Here is a 23,825-nt window from a genome sequence, read left to right on the forward strand (position 1 = left end):
ACAGGGAGACCCTCAGGAGAGAGAGAGACCCTGGGGACGGAAACACCCTTAGGACAGAGAGTCCCTGGATGGAGAGACCCTCAGGATGGGGAGGCACTCAGGACAGGGAACAGCTTAAAGTATCTCAGGAACACTGAAGTGGCTTTTTGAATTTCTTGTATAATCTCATCTCTAGAATACACACCACTCACTTTATTGGCTTCTAACTGAGTCTCCAGAGCTCCTGTTTCTTTGAGCAAAGAACTAGTTAAGAAGAGAGAAAAACATGACTCTGATGTCAGCGTTTTGGACAGAGATATACAGGTACTCTAGGAGGAAACAGCTCCCAGTTCTCACAGACCCCGGCCCCTGACATAGCCCCAACCGGCCAAGACTCCTCCGAGAGCCAGCCCAGTCTCTCTGCTCACACACACTACCAGAGAGCGTTCAGATCCGCGAAGGGGCCTCTGCTCTGCCAGGCAGGAAGCAGTCCGAGCTGCTCTGGATGGAGAATCTTATTCACATATTTGTTTGGCTTTGAGTCTCCAGGGAGGACACGGAGACATTGTGGGAGCCTGGGAACCACTGAAGCACTTGTGGGTGGGGACTGCTGAGGGAGGTCGTGCTAAGGTCCCCAGGTGTCACTTTTAATACCCTTGCTCTTTTATTCTAAACCTGTTTTTTTCTCCTTCCAGAACACAGGAAACTGCAGTCAATGTTGATATTAATATTGTTATAATACTGAGACTAACAATATTATTGCATTAATAATTCTGTATTCTTATATTATGTCGTATTCACTTAAGTCACTTAATCCCCGTTATTCATCGATTTATTCGAGCGGGTGCCAGTAACGTCTCCATTCATCCTGGTTGCGTGTTGTATTACTGTATATAATATACAATGTACATTGTATATAGGGTTGGAGCGATAGCAGAGCGGGGAGGGCATTTTCCTTGCATGTGGCTGGTCCGGTCGACCCGAGTTCAGTTCCTCTGCCCCTCTTGGAGAGCCCGGCAAGCTACTGAGAGTATCTCGCTATCAAGGCAAAGCCTGGCAAGCTCCCTGTGACGTATTCGGTATGCCAAACACAGTAACACCAAGTCTCACAATGTTACTGGGCCTGCTCGAGTAAATCGAAGAACAACGAGAGGACAGTGACATTGTATATGTGTAGAATGTGTGTAAGATATGCATGTGTATGTATTTATGCATACAATGTATATATTGTATAATCATTTCATTATCATGCTATGTTGTATTATTGTATTATTGTTGTATTATTATTGTATTACAGTATTAACAATATTGTTGATATTGTTAATTAACAGTTAACTGGAAATTAGTAACAAGCTGAAGCAAGGCTCAGTGGGACTGGGCTCCTTCCAGGGAATGTCCTCTGAGCAGTGCATGGCAAGGGACAAGGGTGGGACAGAGGCCAACAGGCCAGGGAGCTGAGACGAAGGAACAGAACCATGGAAATACATGCAAAAAGAACATCGTGGGGGTGGGGGCTGGAGGCAGGTATGCACACTGCAGAAAGTACGGGGATGGGGGCACACTGCAAATAGTACCGGGGGCATGCATACTTCAGGTGGTGGGGGCAGATGGGGCCCCAAAGTGGACCACTCCTTGCAGAGAGCCTACTGCAGACTCTCGGGTGTGACTTGAGGCGTCCCTCATCACCTCCCGCAAGATGACACCTGAGCACCAGACTGCTGCTCCTGTCCTGTGATACATGGGCAAAGGTGATGGTCGGGTGCCTCCCGAGAGCCCTGGAGTAGGCTGGCACCACTCTCCTTGTAGCTGCAGGAACCCCCGTGGATAGCTGGTGCTTTGGGGGAGCAAAGGTGCTCCCGTAGGTCGTTGTGCTGGAGAATGTGTCCTGTTCCACCCTGCACCATGACGCTTCTGGGGGGCCTTGACCGATCTGGCTGCAGAAAAGATCTCAACCCCACGTGGCACATGACAAGATGCCCCCGTTCATGGCTCTTCCCTTCGTGGGTGACTCGCAGATTCAATTTTGTACAAGATCCTCCAGCAGAGAGACAGAACCTTGCTGGTGGCTCAGAAGATAGTTCACATTTCTTAATTTTTGCTGTTGTTGGGCCACATTCAGTGGTACTCATGCATCACTTCTGGAGTGCTGGAGGGGCCAAATGGGGTGCCGGGGACCAAGCTGGAGACAGAGGCATCAACGTGAGGTAAGTGCCCTTCCTTCTGTACTCTCTCTAGCCATGTTCCGTTTTTTCTAACCTCTCTTTTGAAGTAACATAAAGAATCCGGAGTTCCGACCTCCATCGACGGTCAAGAATCAGGGACGCTGTCTCATTTGCCAAGGCATTGAAAATCAGATGGGCTGGACACTTAATGAGATTTGGAGATGACCGCTGGACTAGAGCCGTTACCTCCTGGATTCCACGGGACTTCAAAAGACCGCGTGGATGCCCACTTACAAGATGGTCAGACTTCTTCGTCAAGACCCTGAACAATCAGTTTGAGGCTATTCATGTTCCTAGAACAAACAGACTCCATTGGGCTACACTAGCACATGACAGGGACAAATGCAGATGTTACTGGCACTCGCTTGAGCAAATCGATGATTAACAGGAAGTCAATTGGATGAAGAAAAGCAATGTTTTGTTTTTTTATTTTATTATATATTTTTTTGCTTTTTGGGTCATACCCAGCAGTGCTCAGGGGTTATTACTGGCTCTGCACTCAGGAATTACTCCTGGCAGTACTTGGGGGACCATATAAGATGCCAAGGATCAAACCCAGGTCAGCCACGTGCAAGGCAAATGCCCTACCCGCTATGCCATCGCCCCAGCCCCAGAAAAGCAATGTTTTAAAGCACAGATCTCTAAACCCTTGGATCCAGACGATAGAAATGGAAGAAGGAAAGTGTGAGAAGAGATAGATGAGATGAAATGGGAACTCAGGTACATCAGTGGTAGTTACAAAATGATAGAGCTAAATATTCTAACCACAAAGTTAGTAACACTGAAATTCCAAGATTCAAACATTCATAACAAGATTTTCAAGGTGCCTGTCAAGATGACACGATTGGACTGTGGGAGGGGTGGAAGAGAGAGAGTCCAGAAACACTGGTGAAGAGATTGGGGATGGAACATTGGACGTCAAAAGCCACACTCTGACCCTGACCCTGACCCTGACCTTTACCCTACCCTGACCCTAGCCCTAGCCCTAGCACTGACCCTGACCCTTACCCTAGCCCTAGCCCTAACCCTGGCCCTAGCCCTAGCCCTAGCCCTAACCCTAGCCCTAGCCCTAGCCCTAGCCCTAACCCTAGCTCTAGCCATACCCTAGCCCTAGCCCTAGCCCTAGCCCTAACCCTAACCCTACAGACAGACACACAGACAGTGCATAGACACCTGTGCACACACACACAGACTTACACACAGATACACACGTGTGCACACGCTGAAGAGACACAAAGACACACATGCATACAAAGACACAATGGTACAGACAGATACACAGTCATATACACAGACACATTCAGACACAAAACATGCCCACACACAATTACACAGATACATAGACTCACAGTCACACCCAGTGCACACACAGATATACACAGAGGCATATAAACAGACACACACTCACATGCAACACAGTCACAACACAGTCTTATACACAGACTCACAACATGTGCACATACAGACATATACACAGATACACACATGCGCACAGACACATGCACACACATATGCACAGACATGTGCACACACAGACACAGATGGGAACATACACTGACACAGACACATAAAGACACATATACATATAGTTACACAGAAGACACAGATCTATACAGATGTAAACAGAGATCCACAGAGGCATATACACGGACACACTCAGGCATATAGGCAGGCACATATAGACATACACTCAGACACACACAAACACATGCACACACAAAGGCACCCACAGAAATGTACTCTGAAATAGACACATGCATACATATATATAGACAGACTAACACAGACAAACAAATATATATATATATACACAGACACACCCAATGCACATGCCCAGGCATATACCAAGACACACCGACATACACAGACTCACAGAAACATAAACATAGACCCACATGCAACAAATCACAACACGGACTTATACATAAACTCTCAACATGCACCAGACACTAACAGACATATACAGAGACACACACAGAAACACATGTGCACAGACACATGCACACACACAGTCATATACATAGACAAACATGCCCACATACAGACACAAACATGTACAGACACATGAGTACAAACTGATACACAGAGACACACAAAGACACACATGACCATATACATAGATACAAAGACATACATATATACATTGACACCCAGACACAATACCATATACAAAACACCATATACAAAACACAGAGACATATAGGCAGGCACATATAGACATACAATACATATTCACAGACACATGCAGTCCACACAAAGAACATACATATACCAAGAAACATAATTACACACAGATACACACACAGACTGACAGAGACATGCCACACAGTCACAACACGAACTTATGCAGAGACTCACAACATGCACACACACAGACGCAAATAGAAACATAGACAAATGTACATATACTTAGAGACAGCCACATACACGTACACACCAATACATGTGCACACACACAGACACACACAGAGACACACATGCGCACATTAACATAGAGACACAAAGATAAAGACAAATATACATAGACACAAAGGCTTACTTACATATTCAAAGACAGAATGACATGTAAACACAGACACATATATAGATAGACACACAAATATATACACACAGGCACACCCATTGCATACACAGAAGCACAGGCATATACCAAAGCACACAAATATCATAAACTGTCAGAGATACACACACAGACTCAGACACATACACGGACACACACCCACATGCAACACAGTCACAACATGCTCTTACACACAGGTGTTCACACATGCACAGACATGCACACAGAGACACAGACATATACCAAGAAACACTGAGAATCACACACAGATACACACACTCTCACAGACACATGCCACACGGTAACAAAACAGATTTATGCATGACTCACAACATGCGCGCGCACACAGACAAAAATTGACATACCCAGGCATAGACATCCACACACATGCACGCACACTGACAGACAGACATAAAGGCACACAAAGACACACACATACACAGAGAGAAAGATACATATGTATATATATACAGACAATGACTCAGATATGCACATTCATATTCACAGACACACAAAGACACATTCATACACAAAGGGCACACACAGAAATAGACAGACACATATATACACAGATACCTAGTGCGTACACAGATATACACATATACATATGCAAAGAAGAACATGACACAGAGATACACACAGAGACTCAGAGACATAGAAACAGATGCACACACATGCTCACAGACACGTGCACACGCAGACATGTGCATAGACACACACATATGCACATGTTGATATAAGACACATAGATACACAGACACACCAGGTATATACAAAGACACACAGGCACGCTTAAACATAGACACACATACACAAGACACAGAGATGACATACATGCACATATAAGCACACATGGACATTACACAGACATACAGACATAAACAGACGCACAAATATATATACAAGGACACACCCAGTGCACACACAGATACACAGAGAGACATGTACCAAGACACATGCATAATTTCACAGAGAGATACACACAGACTTACCTAGACATATTCAAACTCAGATCCATGTGCGTAGACACATTTGCACACAGAGACATATACAGATACACACAGACATATATACAAAACACATATGGTACATACACACAGAAACACACAAAGACTTACATAGATATATATATACATAGAAACAAAGGCACACACATATGTATATAAACACACAGAGACAATGACACAGACATATAGACAGACACACATATATGCACAGACACATCCAGTGGACACACAGATACACAGGCATCTACCAAGCCATACACACACACTGACAGAGACACAGACACATGCAGAGATACATACACACAGATATATACACAGGTGAACACATGCGCACAGACACAACATACAGATGCACAGATACAGAGACACAGATACATAAGCATAATCACATTGACACGGACATAGACACACATATATACAGACAGAGACACACAGATGCACATGCACACAGAGACACATTTAGATATATACAGACACAGACACACAGCATATACAGACACACAACAGATACACACAGACATATACATAGACACACACCCACATACAGAGACAGGCACATATGCTCACATACAAACAGAAACACAAACACATAGTGACACACAGATATATACATAGACACAAGTTCACAATCGCACAGAAAAACATGGGCATATGCTCGGACACACACATGCACATGGACACATGAACATAGACATTTAAATATACAGATATATACCCACAAATACACACATGCTCATGCACACAACACCAACACAGGCAGATACACACATGTGGGCACACAGAAGAAAAAAATACATATACAGAAACACATTATGTACACAGAGACACAAAGATGTATACACACAAACACACTAACATAGACACACGTATGCACAAACAGAAATGCACAGACACACAGACACACAATAAATTTGATATTAAAGATACCCCAGTGCACAGACAGATACACAGACAGGCATATGAGAAAGCACACACATAATTGCACACAGACTCACCCAGACATATACACAGACACACCCACATGCAACACACAACACGTTCTTACACACAGACAACATGTGAACACAAGGTTACAGACATAGACACAGACTGTCACACATATAAATATGTCACACAGATGCGCATAAACAAACATCCATAGACATTTGAAGACACACAAATGTGTACATAATCACAGACACTAGACACAAACATTCACAGAATTATACTCAGACACACATATGTGCACATACAAACCCACACAGACTTATAGATAGACACACAGACAATAAATTTATACAGACACACCAGTGCACACACAGATACACATGGGCATATGCTAAAATACATGTGCACAGAGATGCACACGAAAAGACTCAGACACATACACAGACCCATACCCACATGCACCAACTCACAATAGGGATTTAAACAGACTCACAATGTGTGCACACATAGACAGAAACAGGCATATACACAGACATACAGACATAATCGTAGCCACACACACAGACACACAGACATGTGCAGACACAGACATACGTACAGACACATGTGTATACAAACACACAAACATAGATACAGATACACACATATCCACACACTGACACTGACACAAAGACATACAAAGCTATGGATACAGACATATACGCAAGACCAAATGTTTGTCATCGATACTATTTGCATATATTTTCTTTCTATATTCCACAGATGAATTGTATCTTCTGGTATTTGTCCTTCTTCTGACTTCACTTAACATGATACCCTCAGTTCTAGTCAATTGCAGCAAACTGCATAATTTCATCTTTTCTTGCAGTTACATAGTATTCCATTGTGCATAATACCAAAACCACTTCATAGATTAAGTTGTCAGAGGATATCTGGGTTGTTTCATATCCTAGTACTATATGTTATGATCATAGTTGTGCTTATATCTTTCTTTAATTAATTTTTTTATGTTTGGGGAATAGATGCCAAGAAGTGAAATTGCTGGTTCATATGGAAGTTCTATTTTTTTTTCTAGGAATCATAAAATTGCTGCAGGTTGACTTTAGGTTGACCTTGCGACCACTCACTACTTTCGGACTAGCTGGGGCTGGAGCGGTAGGGCGTTTGCCTTGCACGCAGCCAACATGGCCGACCCGAGTTCGATTTCTCCACCCCTCTCGGAGAGCCCGGCAAGGTACTGAGACTATCTTGCCTGGGCGGCAGAGCCCCGTGCAGTATTCGATATGCCAAACACAGTAACAACAAAGTCTCCAATGGAGACGTTAATGGGTCCGCTCGAGCAAATCAACGAACAACGGGAGGGCCTTTACTTTTACAAATCCTTAAAGTTAAGAACTATCAAATCAGAATTCTATATTCAGGAAAATATACTACAAGAATAAAGATGAGGGCCAGGTACATAACTTACTGGACTAGTGTGTATGCTTTGCTTGTGGTTGGCCCAGGTTCTCTACTGGCACTGCCTGGGCACTGTTCCATGAGTACCTCTGAGTGCATGGGCACTGTTCCATGAGTTCCATGAGTTCCATGAGTTCCATGAGTTCCATGAGTTCCATGAGTACCTCTGAGTTTTACCAGGTGAGGCACAAAACCAAGGGGTGAAATTAAGAGAAATTAAGGCACAAAACCAAGGGGTGAAAAAAAATTAAGAGAAATTAAGGCACAAAACCAAGGGGTGAAATTAAGAGAAAAAAAACAAAGGGGTGAAATTAAGAGAACTATGAGAAGTCATGGACAATAGTCTTGTTCTATAGAAATATATTTTTTAAATTTATTTAAAAATAGTCCTGAGGTTAATAAAAAATAATAGAGGGAAAGTTGGAACTTTCACAATAAAGTAGGAGCCACGGAAATAGTACATATTTGGTTAAATATAACAGATTTTTTCTCAAATAATTTATGAAAAATGTAAGCAAAAATTATCACATTGTATTTTATTTCTTTTTAACTTTGAAATGATTGCAGATTCACAGCAACTTGCAAAAATTATAGAGAGGTAAGTCTTGTGTACCCTTCACCTCGTTTCTCCTAATAGTGATGTTTTGCATAACTCTAGAAGAAAATGAAAACCAGGAAAATTTGTGTCAGATTTGTGTCATACATTGACAATTCTCCCAAATTCCCTGACTCCCTGTTCTTCCTAATGCAATTCTTACAGGTTAAATCCTACCTAAACATCTACTTCTTTAAGGAATCTGTAGCACTGTAGCACTGTCCTCCCATTGTTCATTGATGTGCTTGATCAGGCACCAGTAACGTCTCCATTGTGAGACCTGTAGTTACTGTTTTTGGCATATCGAATATGTCACGGGTAGCTTGCCAGGATTTGCCATGTGGGCAGGTTACTCTTGGTAGCTTGCCCGGCTCTCTGAGAGGGATCGAGGGATCGAACCCAGGTCGGTACAAGGCAAATGCCCTACTGCTATCGCTCTAGCCATTTAGGGAATCAAGACTAAGACATCCTTTCATTTTTTTTATCTTTGTAATTCTAGTTAGTCCAATTTTGAAAAGGAGATTAAATTCAAGCCTAAGGCATTTAGGATTCATGTGGTTGTTGTAACTGCCCTTCCTTTAAAGATAGCTGTAGGCTCTAGCAGATGGATTCAAACTAGAGAGAAAGCAGAGGATAGTCCTACTCACTGTACTGAACATGGTCTTGTACCATTTCATCGTGGGAATTAGTATAGGGAGCGATAGCACAGCGGGTAGGGCGTTCGCCTTACAAGCGGCCAACATGGCTGACCCGAGTTCGATTCCTCCGCCCCTCTCGGAGAGCCCGGCAAGCTACCGAGAGTATTCGATATGCCAGACACAGTAACAACAAAGTCTCCAATGGAGACGTTACTGGGCCCGCTCGAGCAAATCGACGATCAACGGGAGGGCCTGGGAAGTTCCAGGATCCGCTCTGTTCATCTGGGCACAAGAGGACTGCATTTGTACATCTGTAAAAATCAAGTTGGGGGTGAAAAGCAGTGATTTCATGCATTTCTATGGATGCAAAGTATTTCACTGTATCACTGTCTTCCCGTTGTTCATCGATTTGCTCAAGTGGGCCCAGTAACGAATACATTGGAGACTTTGTTGTTACTGTATTTGGCATATCGAATGCATCACGGGTAGCTTGCCAGGCTCTGCCATGTGGGCGAGATACTCTCGGTAGCTTGCCGGGCTCTCCGAGGGGCAGAGGAATTGAACTTGGGTCGGCCACGTTGGCTGCGTGCAAGGCCCAACCCCTGTGCTATCGCTCCAGCTATTTAAGACCAATTAGTTTGAAACTCAAATCACCCAAATAGCACATTCATAAATTTAAGGAAATGGTAGCTTTAGTTCCTAAACCAGTAATCGCAGCACACAAATTACAATCTCTAGCAAATATGACTATGATGATGATTCACTGTGTACCTTTCTGTAAATTAAACAGACTGTTGCAATGGGATACTCAAGGGATTGGGATTACCATTCTTTAAAAAAGTAATTCAGACCATGTAATTCTACTGCTCAAACACTTCATGACTCTGCAGTGCTTGCGGGATTAAGTCCCACATGCTTACTTTCCCTGTACTAGGGACCCTTACAGAATAAACAGCCAGTACTGATCTTAGGTTGAGGCAAAACAGCACTTATTTTGAGTCCCTTAAATGAAGTTTATGCTTAAAACTTTGATAGGTGCGCATATTACTTAGATTTCTTATTACAAAACTGAATTACTTAAGATGAAAGGTACGTGGGCCTCCATTTGTACTCTTGTCTGGACCTGGTAAACGTCCTCAGACACATCCTTCTCCTGGCTTTGCGTTCTGGCTACACTGGATTTCCTAAATGAATTTATTCCAAGTGTTCACACATCCTCTTCCCCTTTATTATCTTCTTCATGACACCAAGCCAACACTCACTCTCCTGTCTTTTCTCAGGGTAAAGAAGAATCTAAATGATAGAATTTTCCTTTCAACCTACCTCAGTGTTGTCTTAGCTCTTCGCATTCTTTGTCGTTTTTCTAAAACCAATTACAATTTTATTCACTCATCCATTTTTCTGCTCATATTTTATTATTTTGAAAAAATGGCAATAGAAAGCTGATATGTCAGTGGATGGAAAATACAGATTATTTTTGCCTGTGCTTGGAAAGAGCTTACAGAGAGAACAGAAGAGTGAGTGAGAGAGAAAGAGAGAGGAGAAAGAGACAGTAAAACAGAAGCAATTTCCTAAACATTTGGGCAACCTAGTGTAGCAGTTCTCAAAGTGTTCTTTTTATCCCTGAGATATTTTCAGAAATTCCTGAGGCAAAATTGTATTCAAAATGAAATTAAGATCTTAAAAAAAAACCCTCTCATTCTATCATGAGTTGCAGCAAAATCAATTTGGAAGAGTTGCACATTATTCAGCAAATCAGGTTTTACAAGCAGTCAGCATGTGATGTAAAACATAAATATTTCCACCAACTGACAAATCATTGTCACTTCAATTTAAAAAAAAAAGTCAGAAGGGGGAAGACAAATATTTGATGACCTCATTTATGCGTGGTACTTAAGGAAACAAAACATGGTACTAGAGAATCACCATTGAAAACAATCCATTACACTTTGACAGTAGAATTGAGATTAACAAGCAGGGTGGGGGTGGGGGATGGGATAGTAAACTATGGGAAGAGACCTATGACTAGTAGTGAAGGGATTTGGAGATGAAGGGATTTCACCACTAACAAAGTGGTAAAGAGATTTACTCTCCAAAAATAAATATTTACACATTTGGAATCATTGCTGCCTTAATAGGAACAAAAAGATTCCAGGAAGACCAATGGGATTTAATGATACAGAGTAGGAAAAATTTGTTAATATAATTTCAAATTTTGCCTCAAAACTGTAGCATTGTCTTGTAGCACTGTCCTCCAATTGTTCGTCGATTTTCTCGAGTGGGCACCAGTAACGTCTCACAACAAATTGTGAGACTTCTTGTTACTGTGTTTGGCATATCAAATCTGTCATGGGTAGCTTGTGGGGCTTCCAGAGAGGGGCGGAGGAATTGAACCCAGATCAGCTGCGTGCAAGGCAAATGCCTTACCCACTGTGCTATCACTTCAGCCCTCAAAACTATCTTTAAAAATTAAAACTTGTAGATATTGTCTATGGTTTTAAAGATTTGCAGTGATTAATGAATCTCCATTCTTTTCTAACACCATCTTGGCATAAGATAGATCTCAACATAATATGTATCAGCCAGTTTCAACAAAAACATGTCACAAAAAATGGAGGCAAAGGCAAGAAGAATTTTGCTTCCTTTGATTAAGCCAAAGTCAGTGTAATATAAATCAATAACTTTCTTCTCATGAACTTTATTTTTAGAAAATACAGTTAACTTGTGGGGCTGGAGCAATAGCACAGCGGGTAAGGCATTTGCCTAGCATGCAGCAACCCGGTCGGCGCAGGTTTGATTCCTCCGCCCCTCTCGGAGAGCCTGGCAAGCTACCCAGAGTATCTCGCCCATATGGCATAGCCTGGCAAGCTACCCGTGACGTATTTGAGATGCCAAACACAGTAACAAGTCTCACGATGGAGACCTTACTGGGCCCACTCGAACTAATTGGTGAACAAAGGGAGGACAGTGCCTATTTTCAAGTCTGGTTCTTGTATCTCTCTGGAAATGTTTCTCGTAGTGTATCCTGATCACAGGAAACCATTTAAATACAGTTTTGGATACAATCAAATCCATGTGTCACCCAGCCACGCCCCCAATATCCCACCTTTCATAAGGACTTTATTCATCCCAGTGGGCTTAGAGACTGATAGAAGTTTTAGTGAAAATAGAATCTTATTCTTTCACAGTCAAATTCCTTACCTTTGACCAAACCTTTAGTTTGTTTTTTGTGCTCTTTTGATAAAACACCTCTTTAACTTGAATTTTTTTTTTTACACCATACCTGGTAATGCTCAGGATCACCCCTGGCCATGATTAGGCGACAGTATGTCTCTTTAAAACTGAAGTCTAATCTGATCATTTTAAGGCAAATTAACTCCACATTGATGGGATGTATATGTATGTTTGATAGGATTATCGTTTTTGTTTTTGGGCCACGGACAAGGTGCTCAGGGATTACTCTTGGCTCTGCATTCAGGAATTACTCATGGCAAAGTTGGGGGACTATTTGGGATCCCAGGAATCAAACCTGGTTTGGCTGCATATAGGGACGTGCCCTACCTTCTGTACTATCACTCCTGCCCCCATGATAGGATATTTTTAGTACTATATTTGAACTGATCCTTAGTTATATTTGTGACTTTTTCTCTCTTGTAATGGTACTTTTTATCTACCTCTTCTCCCACAATGACATATGATTATAAAGTTTTGAAGTTACCAATAATTTTTTTATAAAAAGTACTTTAATAAAAATTCTAATTGTGGCAGCATTCACCTGCCTTGCAAGCATAAGGGCATGAGTTAGATTCCTAGTGCCACACTCTTACAGAGCACATGGTTCCTGAGGCTCTGCTGTCTGGGAACCCCAAAGTGTGAGATCTCCAACACATAGCCAGGCATAAGCCCGTGCCACAACTGTGGTGTATAACACCCCACCACATAATACTGCACCCAAGAGATGTGCCCAGAGTGTGACCCCTCAATGGGCTGATGTGTGAGCCCCACAGTGATCCATGCTGAGTGCCATAACCAAAGAATGTGGCTTTTTGTGTGAGCAACACAACCAGGTGTTTAACTCCCAATCACCATGGTGAAAATGAAAGGAAGATAAGGAGAGAAAATAAATCAGAAATGGAACTTGGGTGGTGGATGTAGTTAATATACACACATAGAAGTGTGAAGCCAAATCCTTCACATTCCATAATTTTCATAACTCTAAGTAATAAAATAAATAAATTAGACCTTGAAAATATTTAAAAATCAGAACCAGAACCACTATCCTCCCGTTGTTCATGGATTTTCTTGAGCGGGCCCAGTAACATCTCCATCGTGAGACTTGTTACTGTGTTTGTCATATTGAATACGTCACGGGGAGCTTGCCAGGCTCTGCCGTGCGGGCGAGATAACTCTTGGTAGCTTGCCGGGCTCTCCGAGAGGGGCGGAGGAATCGAACTCGGGTCGGCCATGTTGGCTGCGTGCAAGGCAAACGCCCTCCAGCTGTGCTATCGCTCCAGTCCTTAATTAAAAAGTTAACCTTTTTTTCCTCAATAACAAATCATTTGAATTTTTTATTTGTTTTGGCGCCACACCTATATATGCTGGGATTTACTCCTGGCTCTGTGCTCAGGGATTACTCCTGGCAGTACTGAGGGAACCACATGAGATGGCGAAGATCAAACTTAGGTCAGCTACAAAGCAAGGCAAGTGCCTGCCCTCTGTACTATTTTTCTAGGCTCCTTCGTATTTTTTAAATAAATATTTTATTAAGGCACTGTGATATACAAAGTCATTCAGAGTTGAATTTTCACACATACAACATTTCAATACCAATCCCACCTTCACTGTCAATTATCTCCACCAGTGTCCACAGCTTCCCTCCCTCTACTGAGCCTGCTTCATTTCATTTTGTTTTGGGGGTGGGGTGTTGGGGACCACACCCGGCAGTGCTGAATGCTAACTCCTGGCTCTGCATTCAGGGATTACTCCTGGTAGGCTCGAGGGAACTTGTTGGGTAGGTGAGTGGGAGACAGAACCCAGGTCAGCTGCATGTAAGGCAAGCTCCCTACCTGCCGTACTATTGCTCTGGATCCTGAGCCTGACTCCTTAGGACTGGCACATTTTAAAGTTTCATTTTGTTTGGGATTTTGTTGTTTGGATTCCATGCTTTTATTGTTGGCTATGTGCTTTAGATGTATAGATATACCACATCTATACACTGCCAATGTACCTCAGGCCCTTGACCCATACCCTATTATCGTCTATCTTTCTCTTCTCCCTTTGGTTTCTTACCTTCTCTGTCCTTTTCCTTCATATACTCTGGGGCCAATGATACTCTCAGAAACCTTCCTTTGATACCTTGCCTTCCCTCATCCAGTTATTGTTTATATCACATATAAGTGAGATCATTTTGTGTTTATCCTAGTTATGATATACTTCACTTAAGATGTTATCCTCCAGTTCTATCCAAGTTGTCTATCCAAGTTGTTCTATCCAAGTTGCTTTTATCATTCCATGCAACTGCATAATATACCATTGTGTATATGTTATGATATACTTCACTTAAGTTATGATATACTTCACTTAAGATGTTATCCTCCAGTTCTATCCAAGTTGTCTATCCAAGTTGTTCTATCCAAGTTGCTTTTATCATTCCATGCAACTGCATAATATACCATTGTGTATATGTACTGCACCGTCATTATCAACTCATTGTCACTAGACAGCTAGGTTGATTCCACAGCCTTACAATTGTGTTTAGTTCTGCAATGAATGATGGTGTGCAAATGTCCTTTTGAATGAATGTTTTGTGTTCTGGGGATAGACATCAAGAAGTGGAATTACTGCGTTGTATGACAGCACTGTTCTTACTTTACTGAGGAATCTCCATACTATTTTCCAAAGGGGTTGAACTAGATGACATTCCCACAAGCAGTGGGTGAGAGAGAGTTTCTTTTTCACATTCCAACCAACACAGATTGTTCTCATTTTTCTATTTTAATAAGTGTCGTTTTAACTGGTATGAGGTGATGTCTAATTATTATCTGGTTTGTATTTTCCTGATAATAAGTGATGCTGAGCACTTTTCCATGTGCCTATTGACCATCCATTTGCTTTCTTCAGAGAAGTATTTGTTCATTTCCTCCGCCCATTTTTGTAGGGTTTTTGAATTTTTTTTGATTAATCATTGTGAGTACTATTTATGTCTTGGATATTAACCCTGTACTGAATGTGTTGAGTGCAAATATTTTTTACTATTCAATTGGATGTCTTTTAGTTTTAACCCATTTCTTTTGCCATGCATAAGCGCTTTAATTTGATGTAGTCCCGTTTGTTTATTTTTGTGTGTGTTACCTTCGCCAATAGAATGAAATCATTGAAAACACCTTTGAGGTCTGGGTGTTCTGCCTGGACTTTCCTCATTTTTTATGGATTCCTGTCTAATCTTGAGGGCTTTGAACCCCTTAGAATTGATTTGTTAAAGGTGTGAGATATGTATTCAATCGACCTACCTGCTATAAGTGCTCTCTGGCTTCTCTTTGGATTTTTAACAGTGAATTTTCCCATCTTCAATCTTCTAAACTGCTATTTTTAAGCACATTTGCTATTATGTCCCCCAAGTGCCATTATTATTTTTTCACAAGTATTTAGTCCTGTCTTTACAAAATTCTCTATCATTAATTTTTTATTCTCCTTTACCTTCCTTGGCAAAGTTTTATTTTCTGTTGTAGAATCATTAGTAATTCTGTTAGTGATGATCTAATATCTGTAAGCATTTTAACTGTTCCTTGTCCACAAATATAGCTATTACCTTGTAGATATTACAAAATAATAGATTATTTGTGTGTAGAGATTATTTCAAAATATGTGATAGTAAAAATTTTATTATTTTGGGAGTTTTATTCTCTACTTTTAAAGGATATGTGCTTTTTACAATGTCTACATTTTTACTTTATATTGTCTAGGGATTGGGCTGGAGTGATAGCACAGTGGGTAGGGTGTTTGCCTTGCACGCAGCCGACCGTGGTTCAATTCCCAGCATCCCATATGGTCCCCCAAGCACCGCCGGGAGTAATTCCTGAGTGCATGAGCCAGGAATAACCCCTGTGCATCGCCGGGTGTGACCCAAAAAGAAAAAAAAATTGTCTAGGGAGAAATTGTTTTATTTAAATTTTTTCCTGTCTTTAACCTAAACGCTACTGAATTTACTCGAGTTTGGACATTTCTGAGCCATTATATCTTCAAATATTATGTTTTCTTCATAATCTTTACTAACTGCCACTCTGATTTCCGTTCAGTTTCTACTAGACTTTCTAATTCTATTTTTTAATACTTTTTAATTATAGCTATTTTCTTAGCTTTCTGAGCTGTAGCTTGGTTACTCATAATGGTAAATTCTGATATTATATATATCATGGTCTTCCCATTGTTCATCGATTTGTTCTAGCGGGCCCAGTAACATCTCCATCACGAGACTTGTTGTTACTGTGTTTGGGATATCGAATACGTCAAGGGTAGCTTGCCAGGCTCTGCCTTGGGGGTGAGATCCTCTCGGTAGCTTGCTGGGCTCTCCAAGAGGGGTGGAAGAATCGAACTCGGGTCAGCCATGTTGGCCATTTGTAAGGCAAAAGCCCTACTGCTGTGCTATTGCTCCAGCCCATTATATATATATATATATATATATATATATATATTTTTTTTTTCTATCTATCTACCTATCTACATACATACATAGAATTTTTCATTTCACTCTGGCTTTTGTTTTCTTTCGTTCTATAATTTTATTTTTTCTTTGGTGCCTTGCCCAGTCATCCATGTCTCCACCTTCTTCAAATTGACTAAAGTCTTACTTATCCGTTCATGTCTTATCGTTCTTTATTCCCCACATATCCTAACAAGTTTTTATTTTCCTCATTCTCGTTAACATTTTTCATTAACATTAACATATTCAGTTTTGAACTGAATAGAAGAACCATCCTTCATTCTCTTAAATAAGAAAATTTTCATACACGATTGTGTAGGGCTGTGTGCTGCTACTTTTATTGACTTAGAATTTGAACAGCAGGATTCAGGCCCCCTTCAGTGAGAATATTCATTCCACCAAACTACAATGGACACATAGGTCTTGATCTCACAAACAAGTATTTATTTATGCATTTATGCTTGTGTTTTTTGGGGAGTGGGGCACACCTGGAGATGCTCAATTTTACTCCTGGCTCTGTACTCAGGAATCATCCCGGTGGCGCTGACAGGATCATATGGGATGTTGGACGCAAGCTGCATGCAAGGCAGTGCCACACCCACTGTACCATAGCTCCGGCCTCACAATAGTTATTTACAAACAAATAAATTGGGCACACCCAGCAGTGGTCAGGGATTACTTCTGGCTCTGTGCTCAGGAGTCACTCCTAGTGGGATTCAGAGGAACTTATGTGGTGCTGGTATTGGACTGGGTGACTGCGCTCAAGGCACTCTACCTGTTACTCTGGCCCCCCCAAACAGATGTTAAAATAGTTAATTAATTACTGGTATTTCGGAAAGAAGTAGAAGAAATTAGATTAATTTAAAACGATTAGTTTACTAGGTGATGTCCGTCTCCTCTAGGTACTACTCGCTTTGAGAGCAGGAGCCATTTCTCAGCGTTGTGTGCTGAGCACACAAATAACAGCCAGGAGCACGCGAAACGGGGAGAAAAATACTTCTTTCGTGGAGCAGTATCTCCACCTTGTGGAAGTTCAGAACGGTGTCGTTCAATTTATTTTTTATAAATTAGGGTTTCACAGACTTGATTTTAAAGCGCCACTTCCCTGTCTTGTATTATTATCATCATTACTGTTACATATTTAAGCTGGTCATTTTGAAATTTCTAATACTGTAGAATCACATTCACTGTCCCGCGAAGTCTTTCACGCACTAGTTTACCTCAGAAGTCCTTTGATTCTACCTTTCCCACCGAATTCTTGACTCAGATTCAGGCGGCATACAGTGGATTGTAGGAACCAGCAGTCCCTCATTCTCTGTCACTTACTTCTCAGTGGATATGATGGTTCTAGTTGAAACTGTGCACAGAGAGAGCCACTGTCAGGCCAACGCAAGGAACCAAGGGCAAATTGTTACATTAGAAAAACCTAAATTTTAGGGGCCAGAGTGATGGGACAGCGGGTAAAGCCTTTGCCTGGCATGCGGCTGAGCATCGCCTAGAGTAACCCAAAAGGCAAGCAACACGAAACAAAACAAAACAAAAACAAACCTAAATTTTATTTGTAGAATGTTTTTGCATTATCTGTGATAATTTAAAAAATATTAATGATAGCTGTTCCCTTTTCTAATGACAAAGAAAAATATATGAGCTGTGGACATATTGAAGAGAAACTCAAACTCCGGGAAAATCATTTTCTAGCCATTTCAAAATGAGCAAAATGAAATCTTCAGAAATGAACAGAATTTAAGAAACAAATTTAACATTTTATTTTAGTTTTAGCTTTTCTTTTTCTTTATTTCATCTTAAAGGTAAAGGTAAAGGTAAAGGCCCTCCCGTTGATCATCGATTTGCTCAAGCGGGCCCAGTAACGTCTCCATTGGAGACTTTGTTGTTACTGTGTCTGGCATATCGAATACTCTCGGTAGCTTGCCGGGCTCTCCGAGAGGGGCGGAGGAATCGAACTCGGGTCGGCCATGTTGGCCGCTTGTAAGGCAAACGCCCTACCGCTGTGCTATTTTTTGAATATCTTATTTTTTAATTAAATCGCTGTGAGACAGTTACAAAGTTGTTCATGATTGGGTTTCAGTCATACAACGTTCCAACACCTGTGCCTTTACTAATGCACATTTCCCACCACCAATGTCCAATATCCCCAGTTGTATTCCAGCCCCCATTTCCGCTCTGCCCCCCATAGCATTCTCTTCTCTTCCCTTCCCTTCCCTTCCCTTCCCTTCTCTTCCCTTCCCTTCCCTTCCCTCCCCTCCCCTCCCCTCCTCTTCTCCTCTTTTCCTCTTCTTCCCTCTCCTTCTCTCTCTCTCTCTCTCTCTCTCTCTCTCTCTCTCTCTCTCTCTCTCTCCCCTCCCCTCCCCTCCGGTGCTCTCTCCCTTTCTTTCCTCCTGGACCCTGGTTTTTCTGTTCTTGGACATTAGTCTCATACTTTTGTCATTATTTTTTTATATCCCAAAATGAGTGGAGTCCTTTTATGGCTGTCATTCTCTGTCTGTTACATGGAGATACTGAGCAGAGTGAAATTAGTTGGAAGGCGAGGGGCAGCCAGACACTGAAGCTCCCTTTCGAATCTACCTGTTCAGGGTGGTTCTGATGTAGGCAGGTAGATAGGGAAAGGCTCTCTGCAATGAAACAAAGTCTCATAGAAGAATTCTAGGACCGACCCACCCTGTGGACACAGAGATTAAAGACTTGATAAGACCATGCCCAGACCCTAAAAATATGGGCCTCCTCCCCATGAAATTCCTCCTTTCCGAAAACCCCCCTTTTAATCCGGTTGACTCCAGCAACCCAGCCCAAAGGAGATTCCAGGACATTCCAAGTCAGAAGATTCTCGAACCCCCTTTCAATCTGGTTGACTCCAGCGACCCAGCCCCAAGGAGATTCCAGGACATTCCAAGCCAGATGATTCTTGAACTCCCTTTCAATCCAGTTAACTCCAGTGACCAAGCCCCAAGGAGATTCCAGAACATTCCAAGTCAGAAGTATCTATAAGAACCAGCTCCAGAGCCCACTTGGCGCTCTCTCCACCTCGGAGAAGCCCGCATTCCCTCTGGACGCGTTACTCTCTCTCTCTCTCTCTCTCTCTCTCTTTCTCTCTCTCTCTCTGCTTATCCCTTTCTCTCCCTCTCCAAAAGCCTCCAAATAAAACCTGTTACTTCACTGCTCGTCTACTCCTGAAATTCTTTTCTGCGAGTGAGACAAGAACCCCAGAAACCTCGGGTAAGGCTTGGGACTGGTCTCTCCTTTCCTGCAAAGAGCGAATTCTCGCCCCAGCTTGAGTCCGTGGCTCCCCAAGCAATCGGGTGGCGGGGATTAACTCCGTGCCGAGAAGATCAAGCGGACTTCAGGTGTGGCTTGACGGCCACCTTGTGGGGCTGGCGGGGCTTAGGCCCGTGCCGAGCAGGTGCTCACTGCAGATTTTACCGGTCCTAGCCTACCCAGGGTCCCGGGAGACAGAGGCGGGTGGGGGGAAAGTGACTGTCTTTCTCCTCCACACTTCACATAAGTCACCCGTGGGGCCCACCGACATCAGTTCGTTTTGTGGTATATCCAGGCTATGAAAACCAGAAATAGACAAAAAAGACAAAACTTCGGTCATCCCGATTACGAAGGCATATTCACAGTGTCTGTGTTTTGCGCCGCCCGCCTCCCACTGGCACCACTCCCCAGCCCAGCCCCACACGCCCCCGGCCCTTTCACATACCGCGGCTCCAGCTCAGCGACGAATGAGGAGAGAGGCTTGCGAGGGTGGTGTTCCACTCAGTGCAGAACCGGTCGCTCCTTCCCCACGATTCTATGGTTCGCAGGTTACTCTCGCCACCGAGAACTCTATGGTTCCGGAGCCAGGCGGGAGGACCGAGTTTGAAAGCGAGGCGGGAAAATGGCGGGCCCGGCTGTCAGCGGACTCGGTTTCTCTCAGCCGGGAGGACACCAGGGCCCTGGATTTCTCTGAGCCGATGGACAGGGTTTGAGATGAATCTTCCCTGGAGGGCTAGGAAGCGGCGGCGCTCGATGCCGGGCTCCGGTTCCTCAGGGAGCGACGGCGACGGCAGAGACGGCCCGCTGGGCTCCTCCGGGCCGGGACTGAGCCCGCCTGGCGCCGCGCCAGGTACGCCCAGAGGCGGGTCCCGGGCTCCGCGACGGGCGCTGCCCCTTCCGCGCCCGCGTCTGCCGCGGCGGGCCCCTTCCCCGCAGCCTTGCTCAGGGACTCCGTGGTTCTCACACCTCAGTAGCTTCGGGGTCTTCCCAGCTTTGCAGGAGCAACTGAACTGACTGGTTGGTCAAACCTCATCAGCTGTAGGCACTCTGCTCCTAAGGCCCGGTGCTCCTTGTTAGGGCGCAGATCGTGATCTCCCTTTAACGACAAAGAAACTCCAGAGACTGCAAACAGCAAGCCAGGTTTATTGTAAGACTGGCTAGCCAGGGTCAAGCAGCCTACACAGACACGCAGGTCAGTTAGGTGAGGCAAGACCCCGAACTTCTTCAAAGGGGATCTTATATAGGCCTTCACTGGCCGTTACAGCAAAGCCCGTGCATTTCATAGCCAATAGATTTGTAACAACATATGCTTTCTTAATCCAATTAAGGGCACATCACTTCATAGCCAATAGATTTGTAACAACATATGCTTTCTTAACCAATCCAATTAAGGGTACATCACTTCCTAGCCTATAGTTTAAAGATCAGCCTTTTGCGTCGGTGCTTAGGAACTGACAGGTTTTTAAGGCAGTCCTGGGTCTTGCAACATGGGTCTTATGAGAGACATCCGGCACCCTTCGAGTACCTGTATCTGAATTCCTTGCTCAGGGGCAGAAAAACCAGTTATTTTGCAGTGCAGGTTCCTATAAAGCAGATCTGAAAAAGGTTATCTAGACCTGTTCCTTGAAAAACAAGTTATTTTGCAATGCAGGTTCTTATTAAGCTAAGCTAAATTAATTCTGGTGGTAGTCCATTTTTGGGCCTGTCCCTTACATTCCTCCCTTTCTCCACTTCATACTGAGGAATCTTCCTCAGCAGTCTGTAAAATCTGATACTGTTGTTTTAGTACCAGTAGCTGGACAGTGTTATTTTGGTGCCTAACAAAGTTCACTGGAGTAGCACAGCGGTAGGGCGTTCGCCTTACAAGCGGCCAACATGGCCGACCCAAGTTCGATTCCTCCGCCCCTCTCGGAGAGCCCGGCAAGCTACCGAGAGTATTCGATATGCCAGACACAGTAACAAAGTTCACAAAGCAGTTGAGAACCAAGGGACCAACAGTCACCACAAGCAAGGGGATGACAACCAGTCTGCGTGGAAGCAGGATGGCGGCGGCCTGAGTGGGCCGGCTGGGTATCTGGGTCACCGCAAAGCCATCTCTTCGGAACTGTCGGCAGCGTTGTCGGACAGCAGCTTTGGGCCACTCTGCTGGGGGACTGCGGGTGCACAGCTCCTGCCAGGCCCAGCCGACTATGGCCTGCAGACTGGCCCCACTCAGCAGCCCGCTTGCTTGCTGCCTCTGGCTCCTGGAGCTCAGGCTGTTGATGTGCACCTTTGCACAGCCTGCCAACCACTCTTCTGCTCAGGACCGAGCCAGCAGAGATGAGCATGAGACCCTGCCCCCCAACCACCTGTCCGGGGTGAAGCTCGAGCTGGACGGGCACCTCAACCAGGACTTCCATCAGGAGGTGTTCCTGGGGCTGGACACGGACGAATTTGAGGAGGACACCGAGCCGTGCTGGAGCAGCGGGAGCTGATGGTTATCTTCTCCAAGGTGGAAGCTGACACTGACAGGAGGGTAGCTAGCCAAGGAGACTGGTTAAACCAGGACTTGTGCCAGCTTTCCTGGGCCTCCCTTTCTCTTCAGCACTGCTCAAGGCCCTCCCCGAGCTTGGCCGTGGAGACTCAGACCATCCCTGTGTGATCAGTATAGAGAAGCAGCATTTTTCTCCCAACACCACACATAAATCGCCATTCTTCATTACCTTGGGAGGGGGCCTTCCCTGTCTACCTGCCTACATCCTATTGCCCCCCCCCCCCCGAGATTCCACCACCTTGAATCTTTAAGGGAGAATGGCAGAAGGTCCATCTTCTGGAGCTGCTTCATGCTGACAATGGGGCGCTGACCCTGCCTACACAAGGGGTGAAATCTCATGCTATCTCAGCTTTTTAGTGACCCTCAGCAATGAATTGGTTGGGTTCCTGAAGTTATCTGAAAGAAAAGATCAGTTCGATTAGACTGAGGGATATCACTTTGAAATGGTTAGACCCTGGAGGAGTAGAAGTTCCTTTCTGACCCAGTAAGGACAGAGTTCTCTACCCACAGGTTTGGCTGATAGAAAAATGACTTCCTAGGGTGTCCAGATTTTTCTACTGGACACAGAAACACCAAGCCATTCTCTGGCTTTCTCAGTGCAGATTGGAAAAGCTTCTGCCCATACACTGAAGCTATCAATAAGAATCAACAGATATTTATACCTTGAACATATGAGCATTTGATCATTTGCATAAAGCCAAGCTGCGATCCTCCTCTAAGTTCCTTGGTGCTGAACAGGTGTTAGGAGAGGAGGATCAAGATTTCCACTAGGCTCATTAATGGCACAGAAAGCACAGTTCTGAGTTACTTCTACCTTACTTGCTACTGAGTTACTTGCTACTGAGTTACTTCTACCTTACTTGCTACCTTACTTGCTACTTTAATAATATTCCACTGCATTGGTCCAGGAGTTAGCAACTTTCCTTGTTGGTAAATC

The sequence above is a fragment of the Sorex fumeus genome, unplaced genomic scaffold (assembly GCF_029834395.1).
Source record: "Sorex fumeus unplaced genomic scaffold, SorFum_2.1 ptg000069l, whole genome shotgun sequence".
Lineage (NCBI taxonomy): Eukaryota > Metazoa > Chordata > Mammalia > Eulipotyphla > Soricidae > Sorex > Sorex fumeus.